This window comes from Oncorhynchus mykiss, chromosome 3 (genome assembly GCF_057628025.1).
Source record: "Oncorhynchus mykiss isolate SJ-2025 chromosome 3, ASM5762802v1, whole genome shotgun sequence".
Lineage (NCBI taxonomy): Eukaryota > Metazoa > Chordata > Actinopteri > Salmoniformes > Salmonidae > Oncorhynchus > Oncorhynchus mykiss.
Genome location: NC_143024.1, coordinates 36,886,116 through 36,904,036, shown reverse-complemented (window position 1 = coordinate 36,904,036; position 17,921 = coordinate 36,886,116). Strand labels below are relative to the sequence as shown.

Sequence of the window (17,921 nt, the reverse complement as noted above, 5' to 3'; positions counted from 1 at the left end):
CAACCCGGAAGCCAGCCGCACCAATGTGTCGGAGGCTACACCGTGCACTGTTAGCGCGCACTGCGCCCGGCCCGCCACAGGAGTCGCTGGTGCGCGATGAGACAAGGACATCCCTAACGATCAAGCACTCCCTAACCCGGACGATGCTAGGCCAATTGTGCGTCGCCCCACGGACCTCCCGGTCGCGGCCGGTTACGACAGACCCAGGGACTCTGATGGCACAGCTGGCGCTGCAGTACCACTGCTGGCGCTGCTTAACCACTGCGCCACCCGGGAGGCCCATGCAACTTATTATGTGGCTTATAAAGCAATGTTTTACTCCTGAACTTATTTAGGCTTGCCATAACAAAGGGGTTGAATAATCATTGACTCTAGACATTTCAGCTTTTATTGTGAGTAGGCCAGTGACCCAAAAATCCAAATTGAATACACTTTAAATTCAGGCTGTAACACAACAAAATGAGGGAAAAAGTCAAGGGGTGTAAATACTTTCTGAAGGCACTGTAAATACTATGTTATGGATCATTTAATACTACTTTGGCATTTCATGTTTCATGTTCTGTATGATTGTAGAGTACAACAGTCTGGCATAACATATAATAAGGCAAAGTATGGAAGCAAAGAAATGACCTGCCACATAGTATTTATATCGCACAAGTCTTACGTCAACATGCAGCGACATTTAAAGGTTTTACACTGGAGTTTTACACTGCTGATAGTTGCATCATTGCAATGGGCAAAGTATGGAAGCAAAGATAAAGCAAAGAAAGTATGGAAAGTAAGAATTGATTAACACGGATACCTTTTATTCTCTCAATTATTTATCTTCTAGGACAAATGTTAATTGAATCAGGCCTTAAATGCTAGGCTGAAGTGTTTTGATGACTTTAATGAAGCTGACACTTGCGACACGTTCACTCACCCCCCCCCCCCCCCCCCCCCCCCATCACGCCATCCCACCCCTGATTGGCTTCAGGTGTGCCCTGATGCTTACAGACGTTGCCATGGTTACATCATGCATTCCACTCCTATATTATTATGTGGAATAACTTGACGTGGCTCCTCAACACAACCAAATAGTGTAAATATATCTCTCAGTACGTTCCACTCTCCTCACAGACTTCTTACTCTTCTCTCTCAAACAATTTGAGTGATGTGATACAATCCATGTCATCTGGAGTGTAGGCTACTTTATATTTAGTCAGATGTGACTTCACTTAATTGACGCTCTTACTGTCTCACATTTTGACAAAATAAAAACAATGACATGAATGAAAGTAACTCTTGGTAATTGCATGAGTAAACTATTGGAAGACATATTGGCGACCTCATTACTTTGAATAGCGAGTCACCCAATAACATACGAGGGCATATTACTTCATGCCCTGGCAGAAGTCAAGGTCCTCATTTTGTTCTGAGATAAGATAGGAAGACTATTGTTCAGAAAAAATCCAATGCCCGGGATATCTTGAGTTTAGCTGGCCCTTTAGTAATGAGTTCATTGTTAAACGACTTCAACAACCATATCCTGAGTTGCAGGAGCAGAGAAAGTTCAAATTGTAACTCAATGTGCTCCCCTGTTACTTTTTGGAACTCTGTTAATTTGCAGAGATACTTCTGGCATTCTCAATACACTGTATGCTACTGTACAACTAATGCACTGTACTGTACTACTACTGTACTGTAAATCTTTATTTTTCACAGTAAGTAACACAGTCCAGTATGTGTTGGTAATTGGGAGTCAGTTGAATTGAGTGATGACTCATTTTCCCTCAATAGCAAGGGAAATTAGGTCACATGGTCAAGCAAAACTCCTGGCCATAGGCTTAAAGTACCCTACCCTCAATGACTCACTCACACTCTCAATGACTCACTCACACTCTCAATGACTCACTCACACTCTCAATGACTCACTCACACTCTCAATGACTCACTCACAATATCAATGACTCACTCACACTCTCAATGACTCACTTACAATCTCAGTAACTCACTCACAAAATATGACTCACTCACACACTCAGTGACTCACTCACACACTCATTGACTCACTCACACTCAATGGCTCACACACTCTCAAGGACTCACTCACACTCTCAATGACTCACTCACCCTTTCAATGACTCACTCACACTCAATGACTCACACACTCTCAATGACTCACTCACACTCTCAATGACTCACTCACACTCTCAATGACTCACTCACACTCAATGACTCCAAACAAATCAAAATCATGACAGAGAGAAAATCTCCTTTGGTGTTCATCAGTCATTGATTGTCAGCATCCTTTGGGCCCACCCAACATATGTTTGACAAAATGAATGTAATTTGCCAGTCGCAAGTTTTCTTGCTTACAATATGAACATGGCTTGTTCCATCAACCTTTTTCCATTGTTAGTTTTACAAAATCTGAAAAACTTCAGATACAGTAGGCTACATCCCAAGCATTTAATTCACAAATAGACACATTATCAACACACAAGCTCTCAAGCTCAGCGAGGAGCGTATTACTGTGGAATAGGTAGGCCTACCATTACTAATGTCTAGCCAGGGGATGTGGCAACACTACTCCTCTCATGGCCGCTTCCTTATCAATGATTCAGTCGTGTGAGTTTGGATCTGTCTAATTACATTAGTTTAATTAAGCACGGCTAATAGACTCTCCTGGAAGATATGATGTCTTGCTGTGACTGGAGCGCCGTGCTGAGATGCATGTCAAACACACAGACAGGGGCATTGTGGGGACTCCAAATGTTTTGTATTGGCAGACATGTCAGACCAGGCAGCTCGGAGTGAAGGGCTGCGGGTTAGATAAAGTTCAACTACTAGGAGAGTTAATCAACGGAACTTACTGTCATTGTCTATGGCATGTTTCAGCATACTGTAAACTCAGCTTGTAGCCTACCAATAACTGAGCAAGTGAGTATTTACATGTAAATGGGATTGCAACAACTGAAAGATCATTGTTTTGTCTTGTTTTTCACTTACAGGAAGCATAAAGGTGACAGTAAGTATGGATTTAGCCTCAGAAGCCCAGGCTTCAACTAGAAGAGGTTTGGAAGGATGGTCTCACATGACTAATTTGGATGACATGGGAATGAAATGCACTGTTGAATGTTCTGTTATTACAACACCTCTCTGACTGAGTTGGTAGCCATACACTTGGGGCGGTAGTTAGCCAACGGCTACAGAGTTGGACTGTGGCCAAAAGGTGGCAGGTATGAAACCCAAGCCAGGCGCTGGAAAAAACGGTCGGAATTGATCTGGCAACTGAAGGGCTGCTGGGTTCACATCCTCAAGACATTCCCCTATCGTTTATCCCTTGGGCAAGGCCCTTAACCCCACAACATGCTCTGCACTGCAGCTTAACGCTGTGCTCATCTCACCTGTATACGTGATGTCTAGGGGGTGGGGGCGGGGGGGGGGGGGGGGGGGGGGGAACAGAGCGGAAGACACATTTCTGTTGTTCGCTGTAACTAATGGACAATAAATTGTATTTGATACACTTTACTGACATTTAGCAGCCATTAACAACCAGTGGGTAAACAGACGTGATAAATACTTTTACTGAGAACCTAGGACTGCGAACCTGACTGACTGACACACCATTAGTGCAGTAGGCATATTAGGCATGTGCAGTTTGGATAGGGCCTCTGTGGGTCAGCTTACTGTTCTGCTTGGTTCTCCTCTTCAGAGTCCTCCCTGACGGAGCACAGCAGCATCTTGAGGGAGCAGATGAATGAGGATGAATAGCGTTTTATCTGGGCTGTGAGCATGTTTAACACAGCAGAACACATCCAGTTAGACATGATGGTCCCATTGCCACATACAGAATTGGGGAAAGGTAGAGGCTGCAAAGAAGGGAGGGTAGGGGGGGATTGAGTTCACATTCCCTATTTGATTTGTAAGGGGTGAAAATAGAGTACGCCCTGTGAAATAGTGAAGTTATCAGTAAACAACATGAAATGCTGGAAAACACAAGTGCTAGTTTGGATTCCTCAGGAATTCATGTTAAGCATAAAAGGTGATGAGAAGTTAATTATGAAAGAGAGTAACTCAAGCGAGCAGTAAACAGTAACCGCAAAATCAAAACAATAAAACACATTCCAGATTTAGACGAGACGTCTGACTCGTGGCTCAAGGCATATTTTTTTAGACAAATTACATTCAGTAGAAAATAGTCTGTAATTAAAATAGACCCACTTGGTGGAAATGCAATGATGTCTTGCTATTAAGTTGGTTGGAAACATTAATTCTGGAGTGTTGAACCCTTGTAATCTTAAAAGTACTGTTTACTGTCTTCAGAAAAACACAGACAATTAAAATGTTTAATGGACCCAGCCCATGGTGTTGCTTGATCATGATTTGTGTTAACTTCACTTCTCACATCTCTGTTATTTTTAACCATATTCCTAGCAAGAGAGGTCTCCATGTTACTATAGCTCAGTGCAGAATAGTTGATGATATGCATTATCATTGCTATTTGGAATATACGTAATACTTCTCCAATACTCACAACTATCAAAGTGTAATGTCTCTATAGAGAAAGTTATTATACAGTTATTACAGTTTCAAACATATTACCATTACATTTAGTAGTTTTGTAAAGTTAATGTGTGGTTTTTGGTCAATGAGATGAAAAGCAAAATAATTGTATAAAATGTCCCCAAACTGATCAGTGAGAAATCAGCATTATGGAGAGAAAAGGTCATCACTTTTCTGCTTCCGTCCTCTGAGTTCTGTCATCTGTCTGATGCCAACGTCATAGTAGTCCCCCTTGTGGCCAAAGTGGGAAAAACACATCAGTGCTTCAGCAACTAATAAAGTTGAGGATAGCCTACATTTGAGTAAATACTTACATTGTTTGTTATCCATGTCTTTAAATTCTACTGAGGCAAATTACAAACTTAAACATAAAATAACAGTAAAAAACGTAAACTCCGAATCCCTTTAACTGTAACTTTGGAACCCACTTCATTCTCCCATGAGAGTGCAGTAAATGTGCGTGCAATCGTGAATCATATGGAGAAACTGATGTTTTAAATGTAGGTTTCAGATATAACTCATCATGAAACCAAAATGGCTTTTGTGGATTTCCAAACCCACAACAAAAACACCTTTCTGAGAAGTATTTCTTCCTGTGCCTTACAATAAACCTGCATCCATATATATCCTGCAACCAGTTGAAATAGTTAACGTTACACTCAATCTTAATTGTTACAAAGTAGTAGGCCTACCAGTGAAGTAATTGTTATGATACAACTCCTTGACTTCTGTGATTTTAGTTTAGTTCTTTATGTTGAGCTGCAGCCACTGGTAGCTCTGTGTGCACATTAAAATAATAAATCAAAGATCAAATTGTCAATCACTTAGTCCAGACAATGTATTCTACACTCACACATGCACGCACGCACGCACGCACACACACACACACACACACACACACACACACACACACACACACACACACACACACACACACAAGAGAGAGAGAGAGAGAGAACATTCTGTAACTATCATATAGGACTATATAGGACTATCATATAGGATTAAAAAACTGTCCTCATTACATCATCCTAGAAGTACCTTAAGCCTTATTACAAAAAGGTATTAGTAAACAGATTCTGAGGAAAAGGCAATTATATAATGAAATGACCACGTCTTCTTGCCCATAGGCTACATAGTTTGGTCATGTTATACAACCACTCTGTTCCTTTGAATGTTTACAAATGCATTCCCTTTGCAGTGCATGGCCATCATTGACTAGTCTTTCGATCACTCATTTTTAAGTCACATTATGAAACATACCAAAGTTACCTACATTTATTTACCTATACTTTACAAAGTATTACGCACGTTTTCACATTGGCAAAATGTTTTCAACCCACTGCATTTATATTTTCAACCCACTCCTTACTATATTTATACATGTGAAACTATAGGATTTAGCTAAACTCATTTAAATTGTTTAACTATAAATTTGAGAAAACCTCTCATATAGACTGCAATGAACTTTTAGCAAATTAAATACACGTACATTTTCTTTTTTTCTCAACACTTATCCCTCCAACCGCATTTTGTTAAATTGTTAACACATTTTCAAACAGGCATAATCCAATAACCTAATAGAGTAAAATTAGATAGAAAATCTAATTCAGTATTTTATTAGCTTTGGACTAATAAAGCCTTATAGGTGGCACTCTATCGACCACAAGACGATTTTCAATTCGATTGTGCCATACAGCAGCCATCAATGCGCAATTTTCGGCTACTGTATTAACTATGGCTGAAGCAACAGCTTGTTATCTTAAGTGATTTAAATGGTAGGTATAGAATGCCAAAGGCATTTTTCTTACATAGAAAGTAGGCTATATTATTTATATGTTATTATTGTTATTTTTTACATTTTATTCGTTGTAAATGTAATTACTGTTATTTTTAAATGTATGTGTGTGTGTGTGTGTGTGTGTGTGTGTGTGTTATCTTTGCAATGCAAAAGCCTTTCAACAAGTTTGTCTCGTATAGCAGTTTTTATGATCTTTTCAACAGACATTGATGGAAATGAAACAATGAAGTGGTTATTTTATCGCGTGTATGGTTAACCATGGATGAAATGTTAGGCTATGATAACCGGTGCTGTAATTGATTTGATACTTGATGTTGTGCTCTGAGACCAGGTTGGATACCAACACTACAAACCACTGCCTAGGAAGCCTCTATGGTTCTATATTATCCGGCAGGACCAATTTGAGAGTTTGGACAATATAATGATCCGTTTGCCGTGCACCATTGTTAAAAAAAATAGGCTATGTGCACCCTCAAACACATGTATCTTATGAACATGCAATGTTTTATATTATCAGTCGTTTTTCTTGACACCCAAACATGTGGCGTATAGATATGAAAATGAATGAGTGTGAACGCTCTCCTGGCAGTCGGCTCCTATCTGCTACTCCCGCGTCGAGCTCCCTGGAGACCCTGGAGAGCGCACCAGGAGAAGAGCGTTGTAAAAACCAAAGTGGGGCACGAGACAAGCTGCGCCACAGCTGGCAAATCATCGATTTGAGCATCAGAAACGGGGAGGGGCGGTTCGTTTACCTGCCACCCTTTCAAAGAAACCCTCCTCTCATGCCGAGACTCAAATCTAGCACACTCGCGCAGCACACGTTGCTCGCATTTGCGCTCAATCCTGGCTCTCCGAAGTTCAGCTTTGCGCAGTCTTTGCGAGTGCAGTTTTGACAGCTCGTGTGTCCCTCTCAACCGTAGGAATTTCCTGAGCAGTTTTGGATCCGTCAAGGTGGAGCAGACTCTTATTAGAATTCTGAACTTTTGATGGAAAACAAGAGGCTTCACGGTAACTGCTAACTTTGAAGGTATTGTGACATTTTCTCCTGAATTCATTTTTTTCTCTCTTTCAATTCAACAGAACCTGCTTATTTTTGCTATATGCTATTTTGTAGGCTACCGACAGACTGGAATGTCCACCTATTTTAAAAATGTAACGTTAGGTGTGATCCTTGAATGAACGGAAGTAGACTTTGACAGTAAGCATTTAAGTCAGTTGACCAACAGTTTTCAGGCCCTTCTCGATAACCGACTAAAGGCCAAAATGCATCTAAATATAGGCACATTTATGTCTTCTATTTAGAGAAGACAATCTCTACGTTCTGAGTGCATGATTTATGATAGGCTATAGATGTAATACTAGAATAGGCTATAATAAGTAAATTACTATACTTTTGTGTCGCGTTTAGTTAAATTGTAAATAATAACTCGGCATATTCCAGACTTAATAGGCACCCATGAATGAGGTTAAACCGATTCATGTATATTGCGCATCTTGAGGGAACGCACCAACTCTGTGCTTCCTTATCTTTTCAGTTCCGTGATGTAGCCTATAGGCTACCTGCAGACTTGGCTAGAAAAATGCATTACATGACCAGTATTTGTTTTGAGTGATGTCTTGGAATAACCACAATAGAAAAAACATTAGTCACCTTTATTGTTATACAACTGTATATAGGCATAGATAACAGTGTCTTTGACAAAAGTACATTTTTTGTCGCGCCAATTGTTTGACATGCTGTTAGATTAATTATATACATTCTGAACGTGACAGTATGCATCGCGTGTTAATAACAAGTAGGCTAAGTAGTCTATTACCCTGTACCAACAGGCCATGATTGCCTACCTTTTTTTTTGCCAATGGGTGTTTTATGAAGTCAAGTGATAATCGTTCAAACTTGAATCTATGCTTATTTTAAGACAGAACTCACACATTCCAATTAATCCATATAGTTTAAGATAGTTATCCAGATAACTTTATATTTTCCAGGATTCAAACAATAGGTGAGCTTTAGTAGTCAGAGAACATAGTTATTCTACCGTACTACTTATATAGCTAACGCTGCACTTTATTAAGAATGGCTTTATAATAGCTTCATAATCAAATGCCTTGTAGTCTAATGGAACTCAAATAATAAATTAAGAAATCAAGTGGATTGCGAACATATTGAATATCCCCTTTTGCAATGGTTGAGTTGACAACATGTATTGCAGCTGATAGTGAGCATATTGGGTAAAAGTAGTAATGATGGCCTTGAGTTTTTGTCTAATTGAGGTTTTTGTAATTGTGCTGATCAGGTGTTTTCATTAAGATCCAGATGAGTGTGTGTGTAAGGGCAGTTATGGGAAGTTGTAGTGTGCCATTGTGTAATTGTGTGGGCATAGTTGTGTTGTGGTTTTGTTCAGGTTCGACAGTCTCTTTCATATATCTCAGTACGGCTTGGATTCTTGACAAGCCATAATCACTAGCATTGCTGCTGACAAAGATGAATCTGATCTGATTCACTGATCACCAATAGGTAATCAAGCTGTCTACTTTCTCAGCCCTGAAAAATGTTATCGTGTCTTTATATCAGCTAATATTAGTAAAATAATGCTAATTGGAAAACATGTATTTATTAAAACAATTATTCCACAGGTACATCAAGTAAAATCAGCATGAAATGGGGAATTGCATTTACCATAGTTACATTTTAAGTCATCTTATAGTTAGGTTTTAAGTATTATTTTAAAGGAGAAAATGTTTGTATGTCTAATATTTCTAACTAGCCTAATAAGCCTATGCAATATGTTATAGAAGAAGTTGATTAGACTAAACTAGAGCGTAAACATTTTGCTTTCCACTACTGACTGTGTTATAGTCCTGTACGCTGAGAGTCTGATAGTCCTGTATGCTGAGACTCTGATAGTCCTATATGCTGAGAGTGTGATAGTCCTGTATGCTAGGACTCTGATAGTCCTGTTTGCTGAGAGTGTGATAGTCCTGTATGCTGAGAGTCTGATAGTCCTGTACGCTGCTGAGAGTCTGATAGTCCTGTATGCTGAGAGTGTGATATTCCTGTATGCTGAGAGTGTGATAGTCCTGTATTCTGAAAGTGTGATAGTCCTGTACGCTGAGAGTCTGATAGTCCTGTATGCTGGGAGTGTGATAGTCCTGTATGCTGAGAGTGTGATAGTCCTGTATGCTGAGAGTGTGATAGTCCTGTATGCTGAGAGTCTGATAGTCCTGTATGCTGAGAGTGTGATATTCCTGTATGCTGAGAGTGTGATAGTCCTTTATGCTGAGAGTGTGATAGTCCTGTATGCTGAGAGTGTGATAGTCCTTTATGCTGAGAGTGTGATAGTCCTTTATGCTGAGAGTGTGATAGTCCTGTATGCTGAGAGTGTGATAGTCCTTTATGCTGAGAGTGTGATAGTCCTTTATGCTGAGAGTGTGATAGTCCTGTATGCTGAGAGTGTGATAGTCCTGTATGCTGAGAGTGTGGTAGTCCTGTATGCTGAGAGTGTGATAGTCCTGTATGCTGAAAGTGTGATAGTTCTGTATGCTGAGAGTTTGATAGTCCTGTATGCTGAGAGTGTGATAGTCCTGTATGCTGAGAGTCTGATAGTCCTGTATGCTGAGAGTGTGATATTCCTGTATGCTGAGAGTGTGATAGTCCTTTATGCTGAGAGTGTGATAGTCCTGTATGCTGAGAGTGTGATAGTCCTGTATGCTGAGAGTGTGATAGTCCTGTATGCTGAGAGTGTGGTAGTCCTGTATGCTGAGAGTGTGATAGTCCTGTATGCTGAGAGTGTGGTAGTCCTGTATGCTGAGAGTGTGATAGTCCTGTATGCTGAGAGTGTGATAGTCCTGTATGCTGAGAGTGTGATAGTCCTGTATGCCTGTATGCTGAGCGTGTGATAGTCCTGTATGCTGAGAGTGTGATAGTCCTGTATGATGAGCGTGTGATAGTCCTGTATGCTGAGAGTGTGAGAGTCCTGTATGCTGAGAGTGTGATAGTCCTGTATGCTGAGAGTGTGATAGTCCTGTATGCTGAGAGTGTGATAGTCCTGTATGCTGAGAGTGTGATAGTCCTGTATGCTGGGAGTGTGATAGTCCTGTATGCTGAGAGTGTGATAGTCCTGTATGCTGAGAGTGTGATAGTCCTGTATGCTGAGAGTGTGATAGTCCTGTATGCTGAGAGTGTGATAGTCCTGTATGCTGAGAGTGTGATAGTCCTGTATGCTGGGAGTGTGATAGTCCTGTATGCTGAGCGTGTGATAGTCCTGTATGCTGAGAGTGTGACAGTCCTGCCATTAGTAGTGCTCATGCATTTTTTAAGATGTCAAAGTGGGACAAGCTGGAGGAAACCAGGTTATGGTTTTAATAGAGGTGATTGTATCTTGTCAAATCTCTCACTGTTTGAGGAGCTGTTGTGGTTAATCTGGTCACTATTTCACAGAACAATGTCACAGCCCTTTTCCTGTTTGAGCGACCGTGTCACTTCTTGTAAGTCCTGTTTAAGATGAAAGACTGAACGTTGAACGTTGAGCGCTGCTGTTAGCTCTCTCAGTCTCACTTTCTACTTACTAAAACCAGTCTTAACACTTAGCTAGCCATTGTGAAAGTGGCACACACACACACACACACACACACACACACACACACACACACACACACACACACACACTCCTTGATCTTTTACCCAAATCTGTTACTTAACCTTATTTGACAGGAACGACACAAGTCAGATGGCGAGCACAGTGCTAACAGTCCAGATACCTAACAGGACCCAGATCCAATAGTCATGCTCAGAAGAAGCCTATCATTGTGCCATAACTGTTTCATTTTCACATACCCTTTTGCAAATTCCTATGACATGTAATAAAGACCATAAGGCGATCAATTATCAAGAATAAATGCAGAAGAAATACCAAGACATTTAACTGCCTGTCTTTGCCTATAGATGTTTTTGAGGTTATCAAAAGTCGGGTTATATTTGTCAGTGCACCAAAGTGAAAGTAGCGCGCGTCTTTGTTATTGACTGCTCTGTAATAGCAGGAAATCATCCTACTGTTTGAGAACTGTTAGAAACACACCTAGAGGGGATCTCTCCCTCTCCTCTCCACCCTACTCATCTTGGTGGCACTTTTACCTCACATCGCCAATAATTGCCACCTCATTTGTCAGGTCGCTCTAGCATGCGGGAGACGATTCTGAGGGAGCGGAGGCTTTGCAGGCTCAGCTGATCGTTGGCTGCTGCTCTTAACATACAGTACAGAAGACAGTAGGGTGTGCAACTCATAGTGCTCTTTCAGATGAGGTCCTCACAGCCGTTGAACAGAGGTTGTGGTAAGGGATGTAGGGTTGGAAGAGCATAGTAATAGATACTAACGTACATAATAGGTGGGCGAGAGGAAACAAACTCTTCAGTTCATGTATTGACCCTAAGAGACCAATTAGGCAGTACAGTACATCATAGAGGTTTCCTCTTTGCTACTGAGGTGGAACTTCTCCTCAAGAACACATGATGAAGGCTCAATGACACTCAACAACACTGACGCTTGAAATGATTCACTCAAGCTTCTTGCAGTTGTAGCTTGTTTTTGAAGAAGAAAAAAAAGATGTGGACTCTAAATGGTAAAACCTCCAGACTTTTGCAGGCTAAACGATGGCTTCAGGTTAGGGTGTAGCGAACAGAGTCTGGGGCTTCTTCAAAATACCTCCTACGAAGATCTCTACATTATTAAAATTCATACAGCCAAGTACTTGGAGAGTTTAGAGTTGGGTTGTGTCTCGCTGTGCTGAGACTGATATCTAGGGTAAAACCATTAATCGTCTTTACCACCCTCGATAATTAGCACTGTAGAAATAACAGCTCAGCAAACAGTGAAATTATACCTATGGTAAGGAGCAGAGTAAATACCTGTTTAGCTGCCAGCAAATGCATTTATTAGACTGTCGCCAGTAAATAAGAGGCCTGTCTGGTTTTTTGATGTGTGGCTCTTTGGGGATTCCACCTCCTCTGAAATAGGTCTGTTATGATTGCTAATAGAGAACAAAGGTAACAATGAATCTGAGACTTTTTGATGACATGCTGCAACCAGTTTTGGTAAAAGGTCTTTGTCTTAATAGGGATTGTTTACACATTCCAGGGCTCAGTGTCAAAAATGTAAAAAGGCCTGGCAATTACAGACATACCACCCTGGATGCGCGCTTGTATGCAACTGCAGAGTTACAGCACATTTTGCCATGATCTGAGACTCCTTTAAAAGGGGGATATGTTGCCCCAGCATGTTGAAAACAATTTATTTTGGCATATGCTTTGCATACTGTTGATCCAGATTCCTTGGCTTAACGATAAAAGCTTGCATTGTTTCTGGTCCTCACAATCAGCACTGTTCGGTTGAATGGGGAGCCTGTCTTTCCACAGAGATAAATAACCAAAGTCTGTCATGTCGATTCTGTCACGGTTTGGCAAAATGACATTTCTGTAAAAAATATTGAATTGTTTGCATGCTTCACGGCACCATAACAAACACAATTTAAAATACATGTTGACTGATACCTTGAACTTTTTATAATTCAAATCACCTTATTTCAGGCCCAACATATGTTTTGATTTCTTGAAAAAAATGTGATTGTGTTTTATTTTTATGCTTGTCATTATCCGATCTGTGTAGGTTTTCCTGAATCCTTTGTTCAGATAATGCAACAAAAAAGGAACCGAGTGCTTTGGTGGAATTCGCATCCTGCTAAGATCAGGTTGTTAATACCCACCCACATACTCCGATGAAACAAATTCAACCGATACTGTATTCTCGTGTACACACAAACACAACCTCAACCATCCCCTTGTCAAATGTTTTGTACAGTGGTGGATGATGCATCCTTTGACTGCAGATTAAATGTGCAGAGGAAAATATGTAGATACAACTGCATTGACAAGTTTGCATTCCTTATCCAATGCTCCCACCCAGGCCTATGGAATGGTTTGCTCAGTAGCCTTTCTGTGTACTGGGCATAGTAAACATTTGTATCACCTGCCCACATTCACTTAACCCTCTTAAGAGTTCTCCTGCACCAACCGTAGTTTTGTCCTTTCACATATCCTCCACAGCAGAGTATATGGCATCCTTTGCAACATCTTTAGCCTCCCCCTCACTGTGTAGCTTAACAACAAAGTGTGGACAAAGCCATCTTCAGTGTTGCTTTCCGAAACACACAACCCTGTCTCTCTAGCTATTAATTGTTGATGTGTTGCAATCCACGAGGCAGAAATTAGAGTTCTAATTATTCAGTCATGTGATGAGCACTGGCCCTGCAACCAGTGACAGAAAAGTCATTTCCAAGGCCCTGAAACTGATGCTAGTTGATTGTTCTGTGACTAATTTGTTTTATAATTCAATAACAGTGAAGGGGGATCAACAAGCTGATACAGGGTCCTCTCACCAGCCTCGGGGACACAATCATTTGTTTTGAATCATTAATAAAGATCCTGTGGGCAGACTAAAACGAGGCCAGCTCTGGCCCTGTGTTAATCATGGCCCGGTCATCGTCGTGGCACCACTGTCGCTACGGCTGCTGTGGCTCGGAACAGTGGTCTTGACCTTATGATGCATATAGGCCCAGACAGACACAGAGCCGAGACCAGCTCACTCTCGGATACTGAGAAACCTGTGTTTCCGTGTGTGGGGGGACAGTGCACACCACACATCGTCCTAGCGGTGGGCGTCAGAGGTCCGTTCCTGTGAGGCAAAATAGTATATTTTGCAAGAGCGTGCGGCTTCTCAAAATCGCCACCGTCTCATTTCTGTTACTCTTTGATGCCGGCGTCTACGACTTGACGCATACTGTGAGACCTGTTCAGAGGAAAGTGAAAAGGTCTTCCAGTGAGTGGGCGGGGGCGTCGTCCGGTTCTACTTTGGACGTTGGCGTTCATTTGAATCTCACTCTCCTTCTCCGACGATGACACAACACTGCCAAATCAGAATTTGACCTTCTTTCACTTTTAATTCAAAAGCATACTGACTATGAGGGTCTAATAGAGAGCCTACAACTCGTTCAGTTTAAAGAACACTAGCCATTGCTGATATGAAATATCTTGCACATTCAGGTTCACTGCTTAACGACTGAGTACTCAAAGAATCTGTCCGTTTCTCACTGATGTCTTTTTAGTAATAGTTAATTTGTATATGTGGCACGCCATGCAGTACTGCTGGAAATGTCCCTTCAATTAAAACAATTTGCACCGGACATTATCCTCTTTAAGTTTTCATGTGACTTTGGTAATTGGTTTGCTGTCTACACACTCTCAATGCAAAGACACACTCTTGCAAATACCTACTACTGTATAAACAATATCTCATTAGTGGAGAGGGAATTTGTGCATGTACTATAATAATGTTTTGACATCAGCACACCAATATTAATAATACACAGATTATTGAATTCCTCATTGGCTTATTAGTGCCTTCTTTTTTTGTGTGTGCTTTCATATTTCCCAGATCCTACACAGCAAGCTGAGGTCTGCACTGACAGCATTACCCCATGCTGTTAGTATTCACACACTGCTAAGACGCAGACAGACTCATTTGTATTAGATAATCCAAATAATCATATTAATGCCCATTAAAGTGGTGAGCATGAAGACATCCCAACACCTACATACTGTGTGTGATGACGCGTTCGACGTCTGGGACAACAAAGAAGCCGCGTCGTCCGAGACGCTAAGCCAACATTGCTGCGTTCGCTCATGCCACTTTCTTTCGCAGGATCTTAACATGTTAAAGAGTAGATTATAAACTGGTTGTCAAAACTGACCTCGTACTTATTTTCTCTCCATTATTTAACAAGGGGCTTCATGATCGTTCTATGTGATGGTATAGTGAGGGTCAAAGAAGGGGCTACAATATGGCAATAACTGTAAGGTTATATAATATGGTGGTGCAAAAGATGGCAAAGCTGATAGCACACTAGAAGGGATCATGAGTAGGTGTTGTAAAATATTGTAACTAAATCATATGGCTCAAGTATTACACTATTTAACAGAGGTATATCTTTAAAGACATTCATTGTGTTGACATCGTTTATTTTATTGAAGATGTGCATGTCAAACCACTGCTTCATAATAAGGAGCTCAGCTATATCATCACCCATCTCTTACAAACATGTAATAACACATATGCCGTGGCCCTGGTAAATCTATCACAATAGCGTGTTTGTAATCAGCTGGTATTGATAGAGGCCTTTCAGTGTGAAAAATATTTATTTTCTCTCTGATACAAAAACCTATATGTTAATTGATAATCAGTACTGTTGATTCAGTGGTGCAGTCAGTGCAAATCTGTGCCCTTCTGGATGTCAGAGGGTTTTCACAGCCATGTTTGTGCCAACGTCGCTGGCAGTGGCAGCACCTGTTGGCAGTGCCAGAACCTGGCTGGCAGGGTTATCAATGCTCTCTGATGGTCTCCCACAATCACAGTGGAAATGACAGCGGCTGCTTGCGTCACGGCAGATAACAATTTGCCCGACTACAGCTCGCATTCGCTGTTATTTCTATTTCCATGCCCACTCTGACAGATATGAAAACGTACACCCAACCAAATGTACAGAAAGTGTCATGTGTTGTCTCGCAAAACGATTGTGATAATAAACATTTGATGTATTTAGCTTTGAACTTTCCCAATGTGTTAAATAAAACCTTGACCCTGCTATTACAGGTGATATCATGTGAAATGAGCAACGGATCTGACCCAAAAAGATTGATAGTTGTTCTTGTACATTTTACTACATCACCAGCAGTAACACTGTAATAACATAGTAATAGCCCCAGAATATCGCTTTGTCCTTTTCATCTCTATTATCATGCACCTTACTTGATTAAAACAAAGTAATACTGCAGTACTCTGTTGATGAATGCAGTATGAATTTAGCAGTTTAGCCAGTTTTTACATCTCTGTACAACCCAACATTTTATAGATAGGCTACTAAGTTTATTGAATTGTGACATACACCTGACTGGTTTGAACCTTAGACAGTAAAGTTTTAACATTGGAGCATACAGTATGGTTTCCGGTGACAGGCCACAGACATGGGACAGCATCACTTATCGGCAGCACAGACTCACTGCTTTGAAAGTGACTGACATTCAGCTAGGTGTTGTTGTTTACTCAAGACAGTGTTCTACCTCAACTTGATACCGCTGAATCTTACCTTGCTCTGTTTACTTCCGGCTCAAAAGTTTTTCAGCAATACATTCATTTTGAATACAGTGACTCGGGTGCTCTTTCTATCAAAAAACATCAAACACTCACATTTGTATACGATAAAGAGGTCATCTGCTGGGTCAATCCTTACAAATCTTGAACACCATAAAGTAACACCTTCTTGGCTTAAAACGCCGTAAACAGGTATGAACTAAGAGTTTCCCTGAGCTCAAGATGTCTCATCTCTAGGAATCATTTCTCAGGAATTTAAGAGAAACCCTCTTTTGAAGAGTTGGACTTTTTATGACAAATGTTTTCCCCTCAGATATCTCCTTCTGCTCGCCTCTATGTGTGTTATTGACAAAACAACAGGTTTTTTTGTGTGGGAGGAGATTTATGATTTGGCTTAACATTTCTGGGAGCTATAGGCCTTACCATGGTTTATGACTAAATACTACAATATATATACACAACATTTTGTTTCTATATGCAGTATTTCCTCTGTGTTTTACCAAAGAGGTAGGCAATCACTGCATATTTAGAGTTTATGTTTATGGTTTGCAAGGTATTAATGCATCCTGTTTTGGTTGGTTTCCTTTTTAGCTTTTTTTTCTGAGTCCTGACTGCCTTGTTTTCATGTTGTGTTGACAACATGCCTGATATACTGTACCTAATATCTTGGTCTGTCTCTGAAAGTATTTGCGCCCACATTTGTTTTTGTTTATTGTCCCCTGCTGACAATCTTTTCATGTAGAATAGTGTTTTATCTCAGGGTATGCAGGATAACTGTAATGATGTACATTCTTTGATTCTGTGGTGACAATTGATGTTATCTCTACGTTGTTTGTACAGACGTATGTTTTATAGCAGTTCTGTGCTGTGCACATTCCCATTTGAGCGAGAATAATTGTGTTGTGATGTATATAGTAATAGACAGCAACATTGCTTTCCGTTATAGACAATACTTTGTTCAACAGAAGTTGTAAGGCACCTACCTTGACAGTGATGTCCTTGAGGTGCGCCTCTAGGGTCTTGGGAAGGTCGCACTCTCTCCCAGTCCCCCCTTTCTCCCGTGCAAGGTTAGGACAGTGTCATATTTGTGGTCAGGGAAAGTCAGTACCGGAATCCAATCTCTTTAGTAGTAGAGGTTTGGCTATGCTCTCTATTGCGTTGTCACCCGTGTAGGGCTGCTCGTAGCATGTGTGCAATGAATGCACTGTGTACATAAGCTATTTAGAAAGGCACCAGAACAGCTTTTGCTCACCACTCTCTACTTCTATGATGTGTGCTGTAGCAATAAGACATATTCAGCCTGTGAGGCACCTCTAAGTGATATGCAAACACAGTTAACAGACTTGTGTTCACACCTAACAGATTGAATCTCT

At 40.8% G+C, this 17,921-nt stretch overlaps 1 protein-coding gene across 22 annotated transcripts in view; it reads left to right on the top strand.

The window, feature by feature from the left end:
- Nucleotides 1-6,995: 6,995 nt before the first annotated feature.
- Nucleotides 6,996-17,921, top strand: part of LOC110515443 (DNA-binding protein SATB1) — a 54,037-nt gene continuing 43,111 nt past the window's right edge. For 10 of the 22 annotated variants that reach the window (XM_090229143.1, XM_036973230.2, XM_090229142.1 and 7 more), the window contains exon 1: nt 7,063-7,376. The gene's annotated coding sequence lies outside the window, so the exon portion shown is untranslated. Of the gene's footprint in view, nt 7,377-17,921 lie in introns of all 22 variants that reach the window. The other 12 variants (XM_090229155.1, XM_090229153.1, XM_090229152.1 and 9 more) reach the window with 2 other exon arrangements.